This window comes from Aulonocara sp. 'chitande type north' Nkhata Bay, linkage group LG7, assembly GCF_057382095.1.
Source record: "Aulonocara sp. 'chitande type north' Nkhata Bay isolate Kocher_YH1m ecotype deep benthic linkage group LG7, A_spYH_male_GT1.1, whole genome shotgun sequence".
In the NCBI taxonomy this organism is placed as follows: Eukaryota; Metazoa; Chordata; class Actinopteri; order Cichliformes; family Cichlidae; genus Aulonocara; species Aulonocara sp. 'chitande type north' Nkhata Bay.
In genome coordinates, this window is record NC_141350.1 from 56280817 (window position 1) to 56300580 (window position 19764).

The 19764-nt window shown below is 41.0% G+C and overlaps 1 protein-coding gene across 4 annotated transcripts in view; it reads right to left on the reverse strand.

Moving 5' to 3' along the window:
- The window catches only part of pitpnm2 (phosphatidylinositol transfer protein, membrane-associated 2), a 64237-nt gene that overhangs the window by 43732 nt on the left and 741 nt on the right, over positions 1-19764 (reverse strand). Inside the window, exons 1-2 of one of the 4 annotated variants that reach the window (XM_086301477.1) lie at positions 3629-4028; positions 974-2332 (exon numbers count right to left, since the gene is read on the reverse strand). The exons of 1 other annotated variant lie outside the window; for it this stretch is intronic. The gene's annotated coding sequence lies outside the window, so the exon portion shown is untranslated. Of the gene's footprint in view, positions 1-973; positions 3589-3628; positions 4029-19764 lie in introns of those variants that run through there. 2 more of the 4 variants (XM_086301480.1, XM_086301478.1) reach the window with 2 other exon arrangements.

Genomic DNA, 19764 nt, shown 5'->3' on the forward strand with positions numbered 1-19764 from the left:
TCCTTTGTGACGTCATTACAATTTTATTTCGTGTTTTATAGTCTTGTATTAACTGTTTATCATCTTTCACTTGTCTTCTTTATTATTTCCCTATATTTTACTCTTTTACTGCTAATTATTTTTTATTTTACTTTCTGTTTTTTATTATGTCTTCACTTGAACTTAATTGTATTGACCTTATTTGGCCCTAATATTTGGCTTTCTATCTGGAACTGCTTTTTCTGTTTGCCAAATTGCTTTGCAAACTCTATTTTTAAAAATACTGTACAACTAACATTTATTATAATCAAAATCACCAGTAAACTCAAACAGAGTGTTGACTCCATGCAGCAGCTAGGACGTTTCCTGGGTAGATTCAGAAGCTTTCCAATTGAGCTCAAAGCAGAAAATTACAGCTGGTCAGAGCCTGTGCCTGCCTATGCAGAGAAAAAGAAATGTCTCATCTGCACCTCTGAGAGGATGACTAGCTGCCAGCAGCCATCTATCAAAGTCCTATGTGATGGGAGGCTGAGAAAGTCTACAGCTAAACTGTACTAAATTTACAGCTGAAGCAGCTCTGGTCAAATAGAAACAGCAGCTTGTTCCTGTGCACCAAATTGGAGCTCAAGCTACTGTCTGGAAAAAGGCACACCCACCATTAGCCCCTTCGACCCACAGTCCAACAATAGATGCTGGTGTTTCAACCTGAATGACAAAGGTTGTGACAGCTCATCTCTGGGACAACTGCAGATAAAACCAGAACGTATGGGACACGATCTGCCACAACTTACAGGTTATTTCTCGTAAAATGGCAAATGCGACCTTGGACCTGAGCACAGTTAGGTTGAAGAACCAGACTAATGAATAATCTATGAAAAATTGTGTTTCTTTCAAATTGGTGATGGACATAAGGATGGACAGACACACATCTCGCCATGGCACAAGCTAATCAAACACTTGTGCTAAAAAGCAAAAAGATTACAAGGCTACTTACAGCACATGTTGATGAGTTTGACAAACAACTTCGACTGATTCTCCAACCAGTTTGTTTGAGCACTAGGGTCAATAGAAATTAACAGAACATGAACATATTAGGTTTTTTCAAACTTGACACCCTCTCTCTACCCACTTCCACTTCATTTGTGTGTCCATGTGGAAGGTCCCCGTCACTGAGGACCATTCCATCCCAGTGAGTGGGTTATGAGATGATCCGCCAGCAAGTCTAGATTGATGCTAAAGATACTGACAATGTTCAGGGTCATGCTGGGCTCCTCATGGAAGATGCCCTGGACAAATGTAGCATACATGAGACTAACTGTATATTTATTAATAAACTGATCAAAGATAGACATTTTATCAAACAGGCACCAACAACATAAGCATTATGTTGCATATGCACCATTTCTCTAGTCTCTTAAGCTCTCAACTCTTAAACTAGCTTCCTGATCCTGGTTCTGTTCTTTTGATCATTCATATTTTAGGCTCCATATCTAACAGACTTTTGCACATTCGATTCAAAACCAAGATGCCTACAATTCAAAGAAGCTGTTTAAAACCCACCTTAATGAGCACTGCTTCATTCAGCTGAGAATATTTAGTTTGTGAAAGGTGCATTGTCATCAAGTCCAGAATTCAACTTTTTTTTTTTTTTTTTTTTTGGCCTCACAAACACCTGAGGGGAAATTTCTGGCTCTGTAGCTACTAAATGGTGCATGATGGTCACCAGCTGGTCTTTGTGTGTGTCTGCTTTTTGCAGCTTTTGTTTGTTTGTTCGTTTTTTATAGTTGTCTTAAACCTGCTGCCAAACAGCCAACAGAAGCAGTGAAGCTGGAGCCAAACAGCTCTGTAGAGCCAAGAGCAGATCCAGGTTCAGGAGATAATTCTCCTGTCAGTGTTTTCATACTTTTATTACAGGCTTTGTTATTATGCGATTTTTTTCTAACAAAAAAAACCATGAATAATAGACCCACAAATAATTGGTTACTCTGACTTCCTCCTACAGTCCAAAAACATTAACTGCTCATTCTAAATTTTCTCTCAGTGTTAGACCTGAGATGGACTGGCCCTTCCATGGTGTACCCCACCTGCCACCTCTCACAACCAGCCTCCCTGAATTGAAGTGGTTAAGAAAAATGGATTGATTAATTTAAAATAAAATCCTCTTGTGGAGCTCTTTTTAAGCTTTCAGTTAGTTTATTTTCTGCACCTTACTTGTCTGCACATCTCATATTGAAGTTTTTTTAAATTCCTGTTCCTCTGCCAAGTCCCCTGAGTCTGTGCAAAGTACATGGCCAATGTAGGTGACCCATAGGGGGAATCCACATGACACATCCACTCCAATGCATTTGTTCTCCTAATAAAGATATAAAAGAAGCAGAAGAGTTAGTTAGAATGAACAGTATGGCAAACTGTTACCTTTTGCTTAATCTTTTTCTACAAAAAATACGATTTCTGACTCAAAATAATGGAAATCTAAGCTATGTGTCCAATGCTCTCAGCTTACTTCAGGGGGATTCCCTGATCCCCTACTTAACGTGTTCCCTCACAGATCCTCAAACAAACCCTACGACCATGATATGAATAATGTGTTTCTGTCACAATCACATACACAACATCTAAGAGCAGGAGGCCAGTGCATCATCTGTTTCTTACACATCACAGTCGGATGCATCAGGATACATTTGATTTGATTCTTTGGCACTTAGAGGAGTCGTGCTGCACTGACAAGATCCCCCGATGGGATTGTGCTCTACATTCAGTAATCATAGCACACACTGATGTAAAACACACCACAACAGTCTTCACATGAGAACACATATGCTGGGGCACAACATCTGCCACATACACACAGACAAATCAACAGCAAGTCTGTTTCCCCCCTGGTTTCATGAGATACCCCAAGAGTCAAGTACTGTACTGTGTGCGCTTGTTGCGTAATTCAGTTTTCCTTCCACACTAGCTGCAGATGTGGATTTCATAGACAGGCATGTACTGCCTAATGATCCAGTAGGAAATTAGCAAACGATATTTGCGTTACTCTGTACAGAGCAGAGTCTCGTATGATGATTTGTTATCATAACTCAGGCATGAAAAACTCAGCGTGCAGCACATCATCACCACCCAGCTTGCAGCCACAGGACGTTAATGACATGATGTTTCACCAGATCTAAAGGTTTATATTTTGATTCTTTCAAGCTAAATAATCAACATGCAAGTTGGTTCACACAATTTGCAAGATGAGGTAATTTTCTTTCAGATATTTGGCTACAACCTGTAACTAGCATTTTCCCCACATCCACAGAGTTACAGTGTTTGATTATAGAAACGTTAAAAAAATAAGGTTTTTCTTTTTCTTTCTTTTTTAAAGTGGTATTTGATAAAGAAAACTGAATACTGCTAAAGCCCACACATCAAACATGAATCCATTACTTATTCACAGCCTTAGTTTCCCACCTGCAGATCCTCATTCCAGTCAGCCTTGGCCACAGTGAACCACAGTCCAGCAGGCAGCATTTATGTTACCATCATGTCATTTACGTTCATAACAGTGCAGTTTGGAGGAGAAAACAAACGAATGCTCCATTTGGCAGTATTTCATGTATACAAGCAAATAATCATGTATAATCAAATAAATCATTTGGGTGTTTACCTCAAAGCTACCCAACTGATCCACTAAATACAGGCTTAGGGTCCATTGCAGATTCCAATCCTAAAGAGAATCCCAGCGCACGCACCCTCGCTTCCCTTCCTCTTCCGTCTTTGGTCAGCTTATCTTCACCGGTTCACCCCCGCTCTGGTAAGGAGCTTCACTTTCTAAATTCTCACAGTGAAATCAGAGAAGATATCGATTCTCTGTCTCTCCTCTATCTCCTTTCTCCTCCCATCCACCTCTATTTCTCTTCTGCGCTCCCTTTTCTGCCGTCTCCACCTCTTTGGGACTGAGGAAGCTTTGTTACCACGGAGACGCATGAGGCTGTGGCCTGATTGGTGGAGTTTGTTGTGATGCAGCAAGTCGGCAGTGCAGCCCACTAGATTGATTGCCTTTTCAGTCAGAATCGTTGTGTAATACTGAGCCAGAATAAGCTTACTAAGTGGAGATATATAGGAATTTATTTTCAGTAAAGCGGGGGATTACAATTCACTTTCAGTGTTACATTACTTGGTTGTGTATCACAGCAAAGCCCGTGGTGGAAAGTATGGAGGACTGTGAATGTCAAATTTATTTAACTCCCAATTAAAATACATACTTTACAATGGAATTTAGCAATCTATAAAAGACTAACTCAGCACGTTTTGTCTATTACATTAATTGATTAATTTTATTGGATAAAAAAGGAGAACAAGCAGAAAGCTAGTTTTCACAAACAAATTATGAAAATAATTGTGAAAAATTTCAATAAATAGAATTTTGATTTTTTTCCAGATATGAAGCAGATTAAAGCAATAAATGCTCACAGTACAGAAGATGGAAATAAATCATCCATCTATTTTCTTTGAATTATCCAATTCAGGGTCGCAGGGGGATGGACCCTATCTCAGCCTCAATAGGGGAAGTATCTGTCATAGGGCTAACACAGAGAGACAGGCAATCATTTCCACCTATGGGCAATTTAGAATCACCAATTAACCTAACCCCACTAACTGCATGTCTTTGGACTGTGGCAGGAATCCGAGTACCTGGAGAGAACCCACACAGACACCAGAAGAACATGCAAACGCCACACAATATAGCTCAGGCTTCTTGAAGTGAGGCAAACCATTTTTGCTTTGAAAAATATTTTCATGATTAATCTATTTGCTAAAAAGATGCAATTAATTTTCTGATCAATTTACAGATAACTTATTGTAGCAACTTTTTTTCAGCCATCAATCACATAACAACAAACAAAGATGAGTTTGTAGTGAAACAGTCCCATTTTAGCAGAGGAAAAACCAGCGCAATTTTCCATTTGTATTTTTAAAAATGACTTTAAAATGACTTGACAAACTCAGAAACAAGATCAGTGCAACTTTAGTCTAATTTTTCATTCGCAACAAATTGCCATAGACTGAAGTTGCATTCACCAATAGCAACCAAGACGCCATCTTTTAATTGCTTATGTATTATTCTCAATACCAACTTATTGGCTGATTGTTTTCTTAATCTATTTCTAATACCAGAGAAAACCAAATGTTTTATATAAAATATATATAACAGGGCACGGTGGTTAGCACTGTTGCCGCACAGCAAGAAGGTCCTGAGTTCAATTCCATCATCAGGCCGGGGTCTTTCTGTGTGGAGTTTGCATGTTCTCCCCGTGTTTGCGTGGGTTCACTCCGGGTACTCCGGCTTCCTCCCACCGTCCAAAGACATGCAACTTGAGGGGATAGGTTAATTGGATAATCCAAATTGCCACTAAGTTTGAATGTGAGTGCGAATGGTTGTCTGTCCCTGTGTGTTGGCCCTGCGACAGACTGGCGAGCTGTCCAGGGTGTACCCCGCCTCTCGCCCTATGACAGCTGGGATAGGCTCCAGTGCCCCCCGCGACCCTGAAAAGGATAAGCGGAAGCGAATGGATGGATGGATATATATAACGGGAAAAACAGGGGAAAAAGATGTTGCTTCAAAAATAACCACATTTTCTAATATATAATTTCAACGACAGTGTCATTTTTCAGTCATTTTTATAAAGCTTTATAGGAATGGCTTTGCAAATCCCTTTTTCTTTTTCTTTTTGTGCATTTGACACATTCCGACAAATCCTTGATGATGGGATCTCTTTTAAAGACAACATCAGAGGTGATAAGGAGTCAATGTGTGAAGAAAATGTGTGTGCATCACGTTTTAATGGGAGCTCTGAGCAGCAGATTGGTTGCGCTGATGATTATGCCTTTGTTTGCAGGGCATCGTGACTGTCCTGCCTTTGGTGAGGTGCTTTGCTTGTGCTTCAGCCTCTGAGGTGCATTTTGAACAGCTTCAGAATGAGTCAACTGAGTGCTGTGAACACAGGTATTTCCTTTTGGTTGAGCAAAATGATACAATTTATACAGGTAATTCCACACTGCAAATAGCCTTCTGAGATATTCAAAAATCATCATCATCATATACCTTCTATGCACACAAAATTTGATGTGCATAGAAGGTATATTTTAATTTATACATACCCTTTATTTCTTACAGTTCTGTCACAAACAGTGACTCCTGTATACTGCTTTGAATTTCTTATTCTGTCCTTTGAGTTTTCTGTCTTCCATCTACCCATATATGCTTTCCTTTTATAACCTTTCCATTTTTTTGTACTTCCTCCAAATTTTAGACAGAGCTGAGTGGAAAAAATCAACATCTTTTGTGTGAACTGTGTCAGATTTTCTTCTTGAGAAAGCTTTATAATCCTTTCGATTGTTTTAACTGACAGCTCTCTTATTAGGGCCATTTTTCCTTTTAATGAGCCTGGTGCAATTTTGGATGTTTAGTTTTTGCAGAATTTGTTTTAGTAAAGCAGACTACACAGTGAAGCCGGGAAAATTGGCAAGCATAATGATTTGAGTAAGTTTGACATGGTCTAAATTTAGATTGGGAGCGCAGGTCAAAGCATCCCCAAAACTGGAGCATTTTTGGGTGTTTTGGCTCTGCAGTGGTTAGTATTGTCGAGAGACAGACTTCCTGTATTGGGGTCATGGGCCACGCAATCAACAGTATCTATCAAAAATGGCTCAAGGAAGGAACAGTGGTGAACCATGGGTCATGTAGCCTCTTTCAGTAGTATAATGCCCCCTGCAACAAAGCAAAGGTGGTTCAGGAATGGTTTGAGGAGCATAACAACAAGTTTGAGGTGTTGACTCAGCCTAAATTTCAAAGATGTTAGTCCAATCAAACATCTGTGGGATGTGCTGGACAAACAAGTCGGATCCATGTAGGCCCCACCTCACATCTTACAAGGCTTAAAGGATCTACTGGTGACATCATGGTGCCAGATACCACAGCAAACTATCAGAGGTCTAGAGGAATCCATGCCTCGATGGGTCAGGGCTGTTTTGGCAGCAATAAGGGGGACCACAACACAGGTGGTCATAATGTTATTCCTGATTGGTATATTTAAGATTTGTTCATTTGCTACAAAGCTGAACTGAATAAACGTCCTGAATGACCTTGGTTAACATTGACTTTAGTCAATAGTCACCTTATTTGGCATATGGCTCAGATGTAGAGCAGCTGCGAGAGTCCAGACAGTGCAGGCATCAGTAGAAAATCTACATGACATTAAATTCAAACTTAAGCAGCACCAAAGGAGCAGCTGGCGTTGAGGTTAGTTTAGGAATACGGAGTTCGTCATGCAAGGTCAAAGGTATGTGCCTTTTTTCACACTCTGCGCCACATTACTGTTTACATGAGATGAATTTCTACAATCGCGGATAGAGACAAAATACTGTTACTGTTAATCTGACTATCTTCAGGTTTTATGCTTACATTTACACACGCAGTTACTGTCCCTCCATTTAGAAATGCAGAGGCGTCACGGTGTAATTATTTTACGTGTAGTTATTTTTTTCCTGTGTAATAATATTCAACATTGCATTTTTCAAAAAAAAATGCCTCTCTGTGCAAAATGGGTTCAAAAACATAAACAACTGTGGGATACTGTTTGTCTGTGATTTGGACAGGGGGAACAAATTGTGGCAGGATTATTTGTATCCCACAGTAACTTTACTGTATAAAGAGCTAACATCTCTAAAATGTCAGGAGTATTTAGTCAACTAAAAATCAAGAATGTGGGATACTGTTTGTCTGTGATTTGGAGAGCCCAGCGTGTGCTTCCGACGCAGGGAAAACCAATTCTGTCGGGGAGACCTACCGTGGCAGTTGTGCAGGTGAAGCCAAAGGGAAGATATGCTTCACCATATTTTCTAGTATTTGGCAATGCCTCATCCTCAGCTTTGCATTTGTGTGGGAGCCCCGTAGAAAACCTGTCCATTATGCTAGCAGTGTCTAAGCTTCTTCTTTCTTTCTTTTTTTTATTAATTCCCCCACCACCACCACGCAATGGCTCTGCCGCTCTAGCAACCATGTGCAGGTTAAAGAAGCTTAAACAGTGTGGTAACCCTACTTGCAACAGGATGTTGCCTAAGCTGGCATTGAGTAAGTTGATCTGCAGAGACCATGGCTGAGTTTAGCTTTTGGCCAGCCTGAATAAACATTTCCATCCACTAATGTTCCATTTTATGAACTATTTTGCACTTTTCCCATTGAGCTTCAAGTTAACACCAATTTATCTATGACTTTTCTCAGAGGGTTTCCGTTTAAAATACTCCACCTGCAGCTCGTAGTGATCTATAGGGGACTACGTAGCTGCTGCTTGGGCTTAAAGGACATTTCAAAGACTATAACTTACAAGAGGAAGGAGAAGAAAGACAACCTGAGACATTTCACTACAGGAGATCTCAAAAGCCAAGCCAACCCCTAAATTAATTTACAGTCAGTGGCAACTGAAAACAAGCTTCGAGGCTTGTACAGTCACACCAGCAGCAGGTTCACTGCTCTCAGCCTCGCATTTTATCTGTGAGCTGCAGGGATCCACATCCTCAGAATGAAATGACTTGTTGATGGGTGCTCCGCCCGCTGCACACACACTCTTTATCCGAGCATCAGCAGAGCAGACGCTAACAGAAACAACCCCTACTACGCAAACACCACTTACACACGCACAACCCAACATGAACATCTGCTGTCATTGTGACTGTTAATTTGTGATGTTGTCAAGCACATCTTTCCTCACCAGATACTCCTGCTACCCATCCTGCACTCATCAAAAAAGGTCTGTGTGGCTACTCACTGTCAGTTGCTGTGATGCAACTAACGGCATTTATGTGGACGTCACTTGAGCATGTGTATGGCTGCATTACCAGTAGACTGTTTGCATTTATATTTCACATTTATCTCGGCTGAGTCATTTTCAACACTATATCCTTTAAAGCATTACATAATTACAATTGTGAGGCACTTATTTATTTATATTTACATTACATTTTATCCATTTTTTCTTAGTGCTAGAAACAGCCTGCCAAAATGTGCACACCCTCTCATCCATAGGTTTTCAGTAGTGTAGTTCAGTGACTTGAAGCTGCTGGTAATGTGACAGACCCCACCTAGTAGGCAGTTCTCCGTCTCTCAAAGTGGCCACACCCTTAATATTCCATAACTTTAAGCCTTAATACAATTTAAAAATATAAGTTAGCATATATCTCTGTCTCTCTGTATTCTGGTAGCTGGGATAGGCTCCAGCCCCCTCACAATCCTGAAAAGGATAAGTGGAAGACAATGGATGGATGGAGTAAGTGTGCAGAAATTCCCTATACTGTACAGCCATCATGAAGGTGAAAAATTGATTTTAACATGAGAATCTAGAGAATCTATGAGGATTGATACACTGGAGTGACCTCAAGTAGCCATTCAAAGAACCCGCTACCTGAGGTGTCCATTTGTTTTTCCTTTTTAAAAATTTAAAAACAAAATTAAAGCTAAAAGCTATTTATTAGTGCAAATTACTTCTACAGCGTGCTTCCCCTCACCCCCCTACCAGTCGAGGCAGTGTTTGTTGATCACTTTACTACTGTCAATATGTTAATCAGTTTCATAGAGAGACTCAGGGCGTCACGGATTGTTTACGGTTCCAATCATAAGAGTGAAAACAAAAGGACTTGGAAACACTAAAATAATGCTGCTTACACATGACGAGTCAGCATTAATAACAACACATAATGCAAAGGACATTATAGTGCAGAATGAGTACTTTGACTTTTCTGAATGGTTACGGTAAGTAGGGCTGGTGTTCTGTTCTTCCTTTTACTTAACAAAAATGATATTTTATCACTCTTCCTCCATCAGTTGATGGTTTGGTTTGCAGAACTACTACGGATAGAAGATGGTGTCACTGACCTGCAGTTCATCCCCAGTGGAGGCTTCAACCCTTCTTCCTGTGAATAAGAAACAGCTGAAATAAACCTCAGAGAGCAGGTGTGTGTTTCAAGGAGCCTACAATGCAGAAGCATTGCACAAGAAAGAGAGTGCTGTCAAAAATATCACATTACGGAGGAGAAGTGACTGTTTTTAAACCATTTCCTTCCTCAATCCAGTTTCAGAGCATTGAAAGTATTGAGTAATGCTTAGTTGCAAAAGCATTGCATATTACATTATTTAAAAAGTGATTTGGGTGTCTGCAATTAGTTGGAGGTTTATTTTCCTTGACGCCAAATGTATTCATCCATAGCTAATGTGGTCATCTGACACTGTCAAAATATCACAGCAGAGAAAAAAAAACAAGGCATGGGCAGCAAATGAGAGTGAATGCAGCCCTGACGTGATGGTTGGGTTGATGAAAGAGGAGAAGCTATTTTTAGATGAGGGTGTCAGAGGAGAGGGAGGAGGTGGGGGCATGGGGGAAATGGAGGTGATGCGGGTCCAGGGATCAAAGTGATGGCGCTGCTGTAGCTGGAGTTAGTTGTGGCATTTCTCAAATTGTTCTGCTTTCCTGCGCGTTCGTAAATGACGGCAATGCATCACCGCCTGAGGAGGGAGGGGAGCTAATCAGTGTTCTCAGCACTCATCTGAGCCTCTGCTTAGTTCGTGTCAGTCTTTGCAATGCTGTTTAGTGCACTTAAACAATGGCACAGAGCTGCAGCTACAAACAAAACAAACACAAGTTGAAAACTGCTAAATTTTTTCCTTTGGGCAGAATATTAATCACTGCCACAGACTGAATATAAAAAAATAACTTTAGATGCGGCCCCATGTTCAACTGTAGCAACTTCATGAAATGAAAGATCTCATAAAAAGTGTCATTTAACCAGCTGACAAACAGCTGAACTGTTAACATCCTTTTGGATACATACAGAGACATATACACTCATCAGCTACTTTGTTAGGAACCCGTGTTCAACTGCTTGTTACCACAAATATCTAATCATCACTAGAGTATACAGAGAACGATCTGAAAAAGACAAAATGACCAGTTAGCAACAGTTTTCTGAGTGAAAATACAATAGTGATGCTACAAGTCAGAGGAGAATGACTATAAAGTAACTGAAATAACCAGTTGTTATAATCGGGGTATGCAAAAGAGCATCTCTGAACCTACAACATAGTAAATCTTGAAGCAGATGAGCTACAGCAGAAGGCCACGCCTGTGCCAATCCCATCAGCTAAGAACAGAAAACTCGAGTTCACACAGAGTTGCCAACAGTGGACAACAGAAGCAGGGCCATAACCAGGGTTTAGAAAGTAGTTTCTTTTAATTGGTTACCTAAAATCTAAATCTTTATCGTTAGATATTGACACTTGGAGTTGATGTAAAATTGCATACATTTTTCTTTAGTCCTGAATGTTAAATGTGGCTCTCACTTATGGTTAAGAAGTTACCAAGGTTCAAAAAATGCTGACAAAAAAGGTGACCAAACCAACAAATTTCAGCCCACTGTGTTCAAAATCACAGAGTGATTTTTCATGGATTGACCCTACAGCAGGGGTGTTGAACTCCAGGCTTCGAGGGCCGGTGTCCTGCAGGTTTTAGATGTTTGACACCACTGCCCTACAGTACATTATTGACATACACTACCAGTCAAAGGTTTGGAAACACCTTCTCATTTAATGGTTTTTCTTTATTTTCATGACGATTTACATTGTAGATTCTCACTGAAGGCATCAAAACTATGAATGAACACATGTGAATTATGCGTGAAATAATTCAAAACATGCTTTGTATTTTACATTCTTCAAAATAGCCATCCTTTGCTTTTATTACTGTACTCTCTTGGCATTCTCTCCATGAGCTTCATGAGGTAGTCACCTGAAATTGTTTTAAGCAGCCTTTCAGTTCCCAGAGATGCTCAGCACTTGTTGGCCTTTTTGCCTTCACTCCGGTCCATCTCATCCCAAACCAGCTGGGTTTAGGTCATGTGACTATGGATGCTAGGCCATGGTGGCTGTAGCTCAGGAGGTAGAGCTGCTGATCGGAAGGTTGGTGGTTCAATCCCTGGCTCCCCCAGTTTCCATGCCAAATATCCTTGGGCAAGATACAAACCCCGACTTGCTCTCCAATGCATCCATCGGAGTATGAATGATAGTTAGAAAAGCGCTCACCGTATAGATAATAGTGCTTGTGTGTATGGGGTGAATGCAGTGTGTTGTATAGAGCGCTTTGAGTACTCCAGGAGAGTAGAAAAGCGCCATATAAAAACCAGCCCATTTACCATGCCATCTGACGCAGCGCTCCATCACTCTCATTCTTGGTCAAATAGCCCTTACTCAGCCTGGAGGTGTGTTTGGAGGTCATTGTCATGTTGAAAAATAAATGAGGGTCAACTAAATGCAAACCAGGATGCTGTGGTAGCCATGCTGAATCAGTGTGCCTTCAATTTTTTCATCATTGTCACCAGCAAAGCACCCCCGCACCATCACACCTCCTCCTCAATACTTCACAGTGGGAACCATGCATGTAGAGACCATACGTTCACCTTGTCTATGTTGCACAAAGACACAGCAGGTGGAACCAAAGCTCTCAAATTTGGACTCATCAGGCCAAACACAGCTTTCCACTGGTTTAATGTCCAGTCTTTGTGTTTCTTGGCCCAAACAAATCTCTTCTATTTGTTGCTTTTGCTTAGTAATGGTGTCTTAGCAGCTATTAGATCATAAAGACTCATTTGCGTTGTCTCCTCGGAACAGTTGATGTGACTGCTACTGGAAGTCTGTTTGGCATTTATCTGGGCTGCAATCTGAGATGATGTTAACTTGCAATTTCTGAGGCTTCAGTCTCCAGAGACTGAAGAAGTCACTTGGATGAGTGAACAAACGTTTCTCCCACTGAAAACACTATGTCCAAATGAACAGAATCAACCTTTTGGGATTTACTTACCTGGATGATTGAGCATGCATCAAGTTACACCACTGAATGAAAATAATGTTATTGGTTTTTCATGTCATTATTATTCTCTGCGTGGAATTTATTTAGAGTTAAAAAGACTGCAATAAATACAATAGATTAAAAAACGGTGGTATTTCCAAATGAAATGGAGCAAAGTAGCAGTATGAGGTAGTGTGCAGTTTGGTTTTCCCCTTGTTTCTAGTTATTCTATAAATATAACTTCTGCTTATTTTTGTGCTCACATAAGCACAAATCTTCAAGTGTTACATTAGTGATTAACACGACACAACAGTATGAATAAAATACTACAGAAGCACTTGAAAGAAATGCTTAAAGGAGAAATTCACGCAGCATGGAAATCAGAGCACATACAATGCACACAGTTAGTACAAAACTACTAATATAAAGATAGAAAGTTAAAGCAAGTCTACAAATCAGCATTACATTTCAGATGTAATAAAAAGAGACTAGGTGTCAAGGAGTCCCAGAGGCCAGTACGTGGGAGTGGACCAAATGCAGGCACAAACAGAACAGCGTTAAGGTTTTCAAAAGCTTTATTATAAACACAGAGATAAGCAATGACAAGACGTGAGTACGTGGTGGGGAATCTCGGACGTGGATGCACAGTAACAGAGGGAGAGTGTGGTTAGGACCTTGCTTTTCCTATATTCCTGAGAAGACGACGGGCAGCCTCCTGGCAGGCATTTGAGTTGTTTAACTTCCGAGGAGTTACGCAGTGGCTTGACGAGGTTACTGAAGGCACAAAGCGATCAAGTTAAGCACATAGCATAAACATGGAATGAGGCCTGGTTACCACCATGAGGTAGCTGACAAATTGGTGAAGAACAGATGACAGAGGACTGGAGCGCACCGGCTTGACTTGGGAAAAGTAGAACATAGGATCTATGCGTATGGATGAAGGGAGTTTAAGTTTAACTGCCATAGGACTGATGACAGACTCAATTTCATAGGGTCCAAAATAGCATGGGGCGAGCTTGTTGGAAAATTGCCTGAGGGGAATGTTCCTGGAGTAAAATTAGGCGCAGGTCTTCTTAGTCGATCCACGTAATGGTGCTTTCAAACAACGGCCTTTAGTAGCACCTCCCGAGTTGCAAGTGGTGTTGAACAGAAGTAACAGCGAGATCAACCTCATTCTGAAGGAACAGGGGTGGATGATAACCTAGAGAGGCTTCAAAAGTTGAGAGACCAGTTGTAGATGAGGTAAGTGAATTATGTGCATACTCTACCCAAGGAAGATGCAAAGAGCAGGTTACCGGGTTTAGTGTGGTGACACAGTGGAGGGCAAATTCAAATTCCTGGATGAGCATCTCAGTCTGGCTGTTGGATTGTGGGCGATATCCAGAGCTGAGGCTGACCTTGGCTCCAAGAACGGTGCAGAAGGTCTACCAGACCTGTGAAGTGAATTGAGGACTCCTGTCTGGGAGAATTTTTGTAAGGATACTGTGGAGACTCAAAATATGACCAACCAGGAGCCTGGTAGTTTCAGAGGCAGAAGGGAGTTTGTCCAGAGCAATAAAATGGGCTGACTTGAAAAACCTATTAAATATTGAAAGAATTACGGACTTCCTGGAAGAAGGCAGGCCGGTGACAGAATTGAATCGAATCTTGAGTGCCGTTCTTGCTTCATGCATAGATGGAGCAGGCGGCCACATAGTCTTTAACATCTCTTTCTGTTCCCCATCAAAAGTGGTGACACTTGATTAATGAAATAGTCCTACTTACACCTACTTACTTGGTGGTGTGAACCCAATGGATGACTGCTGAAAGGGCTGGAATGGGGACATAGCAGTGATTAGGTAGACTGGTACCTGGGTCAGGCTCATCCTGAAGAGCCTGGTGGATTGACGTCCCAGGAGATGAAGCCACCATGAAGGTGGCAGGGAGGATGGTGGCAGTCTCGGGTGGGTCATTGTTGGTGGCAAACTGGCGGGACAAGGCATCAGGCTTGACATTTCTGGAGCCTGGGCAATAGGAAGTAGAGAAATAGAGAAAATGCAATAAAAAAAAAAAAGCTAATGGGCTGGGCTGTCATTGAGCCTCTTGGCGGTTCTTAGTTAAGTTAGGTTCTTGTGATCAGTCCAAATGGTAAATGGCTGTTCGGCTGCTTCTAATAGGTGACACCATTCCTCAATGGCTAATTTTACTGCAAACAGCTCTCAGTTGCCCACATCATAATTTCGCTTGGCTAGAGTGAGGCGACGTGAGAAGAATGCTGTAGCTTGGCTTGTGGCCCTTGTTTCAATTCAATGAAGGCTGCTTCAACTTCAGGAGACCAGAAATGGTGAGTGAGTGAGTGAGTGAGTGAGTGGTGCAGCTACCTAGCTGTAATTCCGAATGAAGTGACGGTATAAGTTAGCGAAAGTGGGCCATTCATTCACTGCTTGAATCTTTGCTGGGTCGGTCTTCACCCGTCTCCTGCCAGAATATAACCAGAAAAGGTTACTGAAGGAAAGTGGAACTCACATTTTTCTACCTTGAAATATAACCAATTTTCCAGGAGGGGTGTCCCTCAATACATCATTAACTAGTGTCTGAAAAACCACAGGGGGCATTAGTGAGACAACATAACCAGATATTCGAAATGACTTAGGTGTGCTGCGTTGAATGCAGTCTTCCATTTATCCCCTCCCGGATGTGCATCAGGACAGTGGGAGAGTGTAGGGAGAGCAGTAACTAGTGAGAAGTTGATTTGCGGCTTACTTGCAGATAGAGAGTGAAAGGCTCTGGAGGGGGTAGCCGGGTGATCACAGACATCACTAAAAAAGAAAAGAAAATAGAAGTGCAAGGTTGCTGTTAAGATTTGAAAGCCTACAGATTAAGGGAAGAGGATGGTATACCTCGGTACAGGGCCATTAGCATTTGACCCACCTCCAAGCTTTAGAGGCTGACTAATATGTTGAAGTTGGGGTGACACGGAGCAGCAGTAGCAGGTAGGACAGAGATCACACCTACACTATATTGCCAATCCAAATCATTGTATTCAGGTGTTCCAATCACTTCCATGAGCTATGACTATTTCATTAATCATGGAAGTAAATTCCAGCGTGGATATTGTGATAGGAAGTCCAGTCATGAAATTTCCTCACTCCTACATATTCCACAGTCTGCTAGAGGTATAATAACAAATTGAAGTCAGCAGACACTGAAGCACATAGTGCGCAGGGGCCACCAATTTCCTGCAGTCAGCCGCTACAGACCTCCAGACTTCATGTGGGCTTCAAATTAGCTCTCTGGATTGATGAATCCTGCCTCTCCATCAGGCAGTCTGTTAATGTTTCAGCATACCAACACATTTTGGACGATGTCATACTCCCAACTTGAAATTTTCTCCAGACATTTATGCATTCATTGTATAAAACATGGACGTAGCCACCAGGACCAGACTCAACATTTGTCTTTTAGCCACCATCAAGTTGTTTTTTGTTTTTCAAACCAGAAGTGTCTACATATGGATAAAAAATTGCTGTGCTAGCAAGCTTGGTTGGGAAACTGCATGGATAGGCTGTACAGATGCAACTCAGAGACAGACATATCAGCAGATTAGGGCTAGGTAACAGACCAATAAAATAATCAATCACCAAAACTGAAGCACAAACTTCTACCACAAGCAAGCCTTAATGTTAGTCATATAATCCATTACACAGCTCCAGAATGCAAAACCATTTACAGTAAAGGTGTCCAATTCAGTGATGCACAGTTGCTCTAGCAGACTTTGGGACTATTTACAGTCAGCAATAAATGCCCTAACTATGTTTTAAAGCAAATTCACCCCACTCTGAGTTTTTATGAAGGAGTAAACTACCCATAAAGCATTTGTACCAGACTGTAAACATGTGTTTTAATACTGTAAAGTTGGACATTTGTGTAATGGGAGTCTATGGCAATCAACTCCCTTTTCGAGTCAGCCTCTAGTGGCTGCTAGAGGAACTGCAGTTCTTGCCAGTTGTGCATTTGCTTTTGTTCAGCTCCAGATGTTACTTCCAACTTTTCATCTAGTCCAACCAGGTGGTAAAAGCCTTCTTTTGTATCCACAATCATGGAACCCACAGGATCACCCTAAAGGCACCAAGGCACCTTGGATAGGGAATTATTTTTCTTGGTGTTTAGTTGGTCTAACAACCTCATCCAAGTAGTAACAGGCATTTATTACAACAGGAGGATTTAAGGAGATAAAAGGCCAAAGGAAAATAAGACAGAACAGTAAAAAATACATTTCAATCTATATAACAAAACAGCTGTAATTTGTAAATGGACTGATTCTTATATAGCGCTTTTCTACTCTCCTGGAGTACTCAAAGCACTCTACACAATACGCCACACTCATCCATACAAATACACACCCTATGCTTCGTCAGTGCATTGGAGAGCAAGTGGGGGGTTAGCATTTTGCCCAAGGCATGCAGACTGGGGGAGCCAGGAATTAAACAACCAACCTTCCGATCAGTAGATGGCCTGCTCTACCACCTGAGCTACAGCCACCCTGTACACATTCTGTCTTGCAATCCTTATTTATGCCAAATGAAAAACAGAATGTTCATTGTATGCTTTGAGAAAACTGATTCACAGAGACTACTCTTAACTAAGTAGCAGAGTGTATCGAAAATCTATTGATTTTTCTGTGTCTCATTCGTACCCCTGAACCTGTGTGAATATTTAACGAGGACATAACGCCTCACTAGATCTGAACAAAGCTGGGGGACTGTTAATTAGTCTGAGTGCTTTCAATTCCCAGAACAATCCCCCCTCTCTAGCCCGCCAACTTGGTCTCAGATGTGTTCAGGGAACCATCAATTCACTGTAAACCCTAACAATGTCAGGCTACTTTGAATATTTCCTATATGTGTGTTTGTGTCAGCTGTGTAATAATAGGGTTTTTTTTTTTATGTCAGTGGAAATACTAACACCAGGATACAGAAATAGTTCTGAGTAAAAGTCCTCACATTTCACCAGCATGACTTTAGTAAACTAAAAAAACTAAAATCAAAACTAAAATGGCTTCTGTAATGGTACATGTTTATTTGTTAATAAAGTAGCAACTGGTTCTATATTATTTTATGTCCAATTTATTCATTGGTTTCTGTCCCTCAGCTTGTCTCTATTGCTGTTTGGCAAAACACTTTACTGTGTTCCTGGTAATAAAAATCAAATGCATTTGGATTGTTCCTTTATGTTTGTGCTTTTATGGTTCTGCAAGGCAAAGAAACTGATAAATCCATGCCAGACAACATAGTTAGTTACAAAACAGCCAGGGATATTGGCAACTGTGTGCTCGTATAATCCCTGGGCTTGAGTGTGTGTGCACAAAAATGGAAGCAAGTGATGGTAGATTCATCACTGTGTGATTGCAGTGCTGAAAAAAAACTGAGACAGATTTTTCAGTCAAAAACATAAAGGATGTTGCATGTGAATGCATGTAAAGCAAAACAGTGCAGTGTGCAGTGTTCATTATGACAGGCCGAGGTGATGGGAGGGGAGGGGAGTGACGGTGGAGGCAGACAAAAAGGGCTTAATACAGGTGTTGTTCATTCACATCCAGCATCTCACGCTCTGGCAGTCTCCCACCTCAAAGCCCTGACTGCAAAGCCATGATCAGTGGGCTGGAATCCCTCTGTTTACGCTGCTAAAAATAGATTTCACACACTGTGATGACGTGGCATCTCGTGACAAGACCCCCATCCAGCCTCCCCCTTCTTCCAAGACTCCCCAGCCACTCTCTTCCCTCCTTACTGGTATGCAACTGTCACTCTGGCTACATGACACTTCACATTAAATCTTTGTAGACATCGGACAGGGAGGGAATGTGGCATATCCTTTAAAAGAAATGAAAAATTAAAACAGAGGAGGAGAAAATGACAAGAAAAAAAGGAAGTGATAATGTGAATATCTAGAGATGACATAAAGAAAAAGAGAAGGAAGAGTGAATAGATGGACGACAACACAGGGAGAGAGAGGGAGGAGGAGAAGGAGCAAGTGGCAATCAATAATATGACTCATTCTTTCTGCAGTGGCTACTTCCTAACAGCATTCATTAAAGCAAACCTAATCATTTTGGCTAGATAATCAAATCCTGTGAGGCTCCATCTTCTTTCACTCCCTGCCACACACACACTAACAAACACACTCAAATCATTCAAAATGAACCTAAAATGGGAGGAAATAGGACGAGCACATCCATAACCAGTATGCATCTGGCACTGGATCTGCTGATAGGAGTGATAACAAGCAGATGGGTTATTTGTTTGTGGTTTTTTTGTCCATGGCAGCAGCATAATAGTTTGAAACTTTTTTGGAAATCCAAAAACGTTTCGAACCATTAAGCTGCTGCCATGGACAAAAAAACATTCTCTGGCCTCCATTAATCTATCCATTTTTCTCCATTTTCACAGGTGTAATGTAAAGGTGTATATGTGAGTGAGAGAGGGACAGCCAAAGAGAGATATATCATAATTCACTGATTAGCAAGAAAATAGACAAAAATGCCCAATTATGCAACAGCGAGAAATACACAGAAAGCAATTAAAGTAGGTAACAAAAGATGTTAAAGAGACACGTAGAGATACAATAACTAAGGAAAACACTGCAAAGAAATCAGAGCTTCCAAAAAGCCTCATGGAGGCAAAAAGAGACACAACATACACACAGAGATAATATATATATATTATATATATATACACACAGACCAAAAACAAATACAAAGAGGTAAAAGCTATGAGAAGTAAAGGGTGTGCAAAGAAACGACAAACTGTTGCAGAGATTAAACACCTACAAGAACGCATAAAACAAAGCCCAAAAAACACAAAACCATCAAATCAATCACGGATTTAATAAGAGAAGAAGAAGAAGACAAAAACCTGCAAAACAACGACAA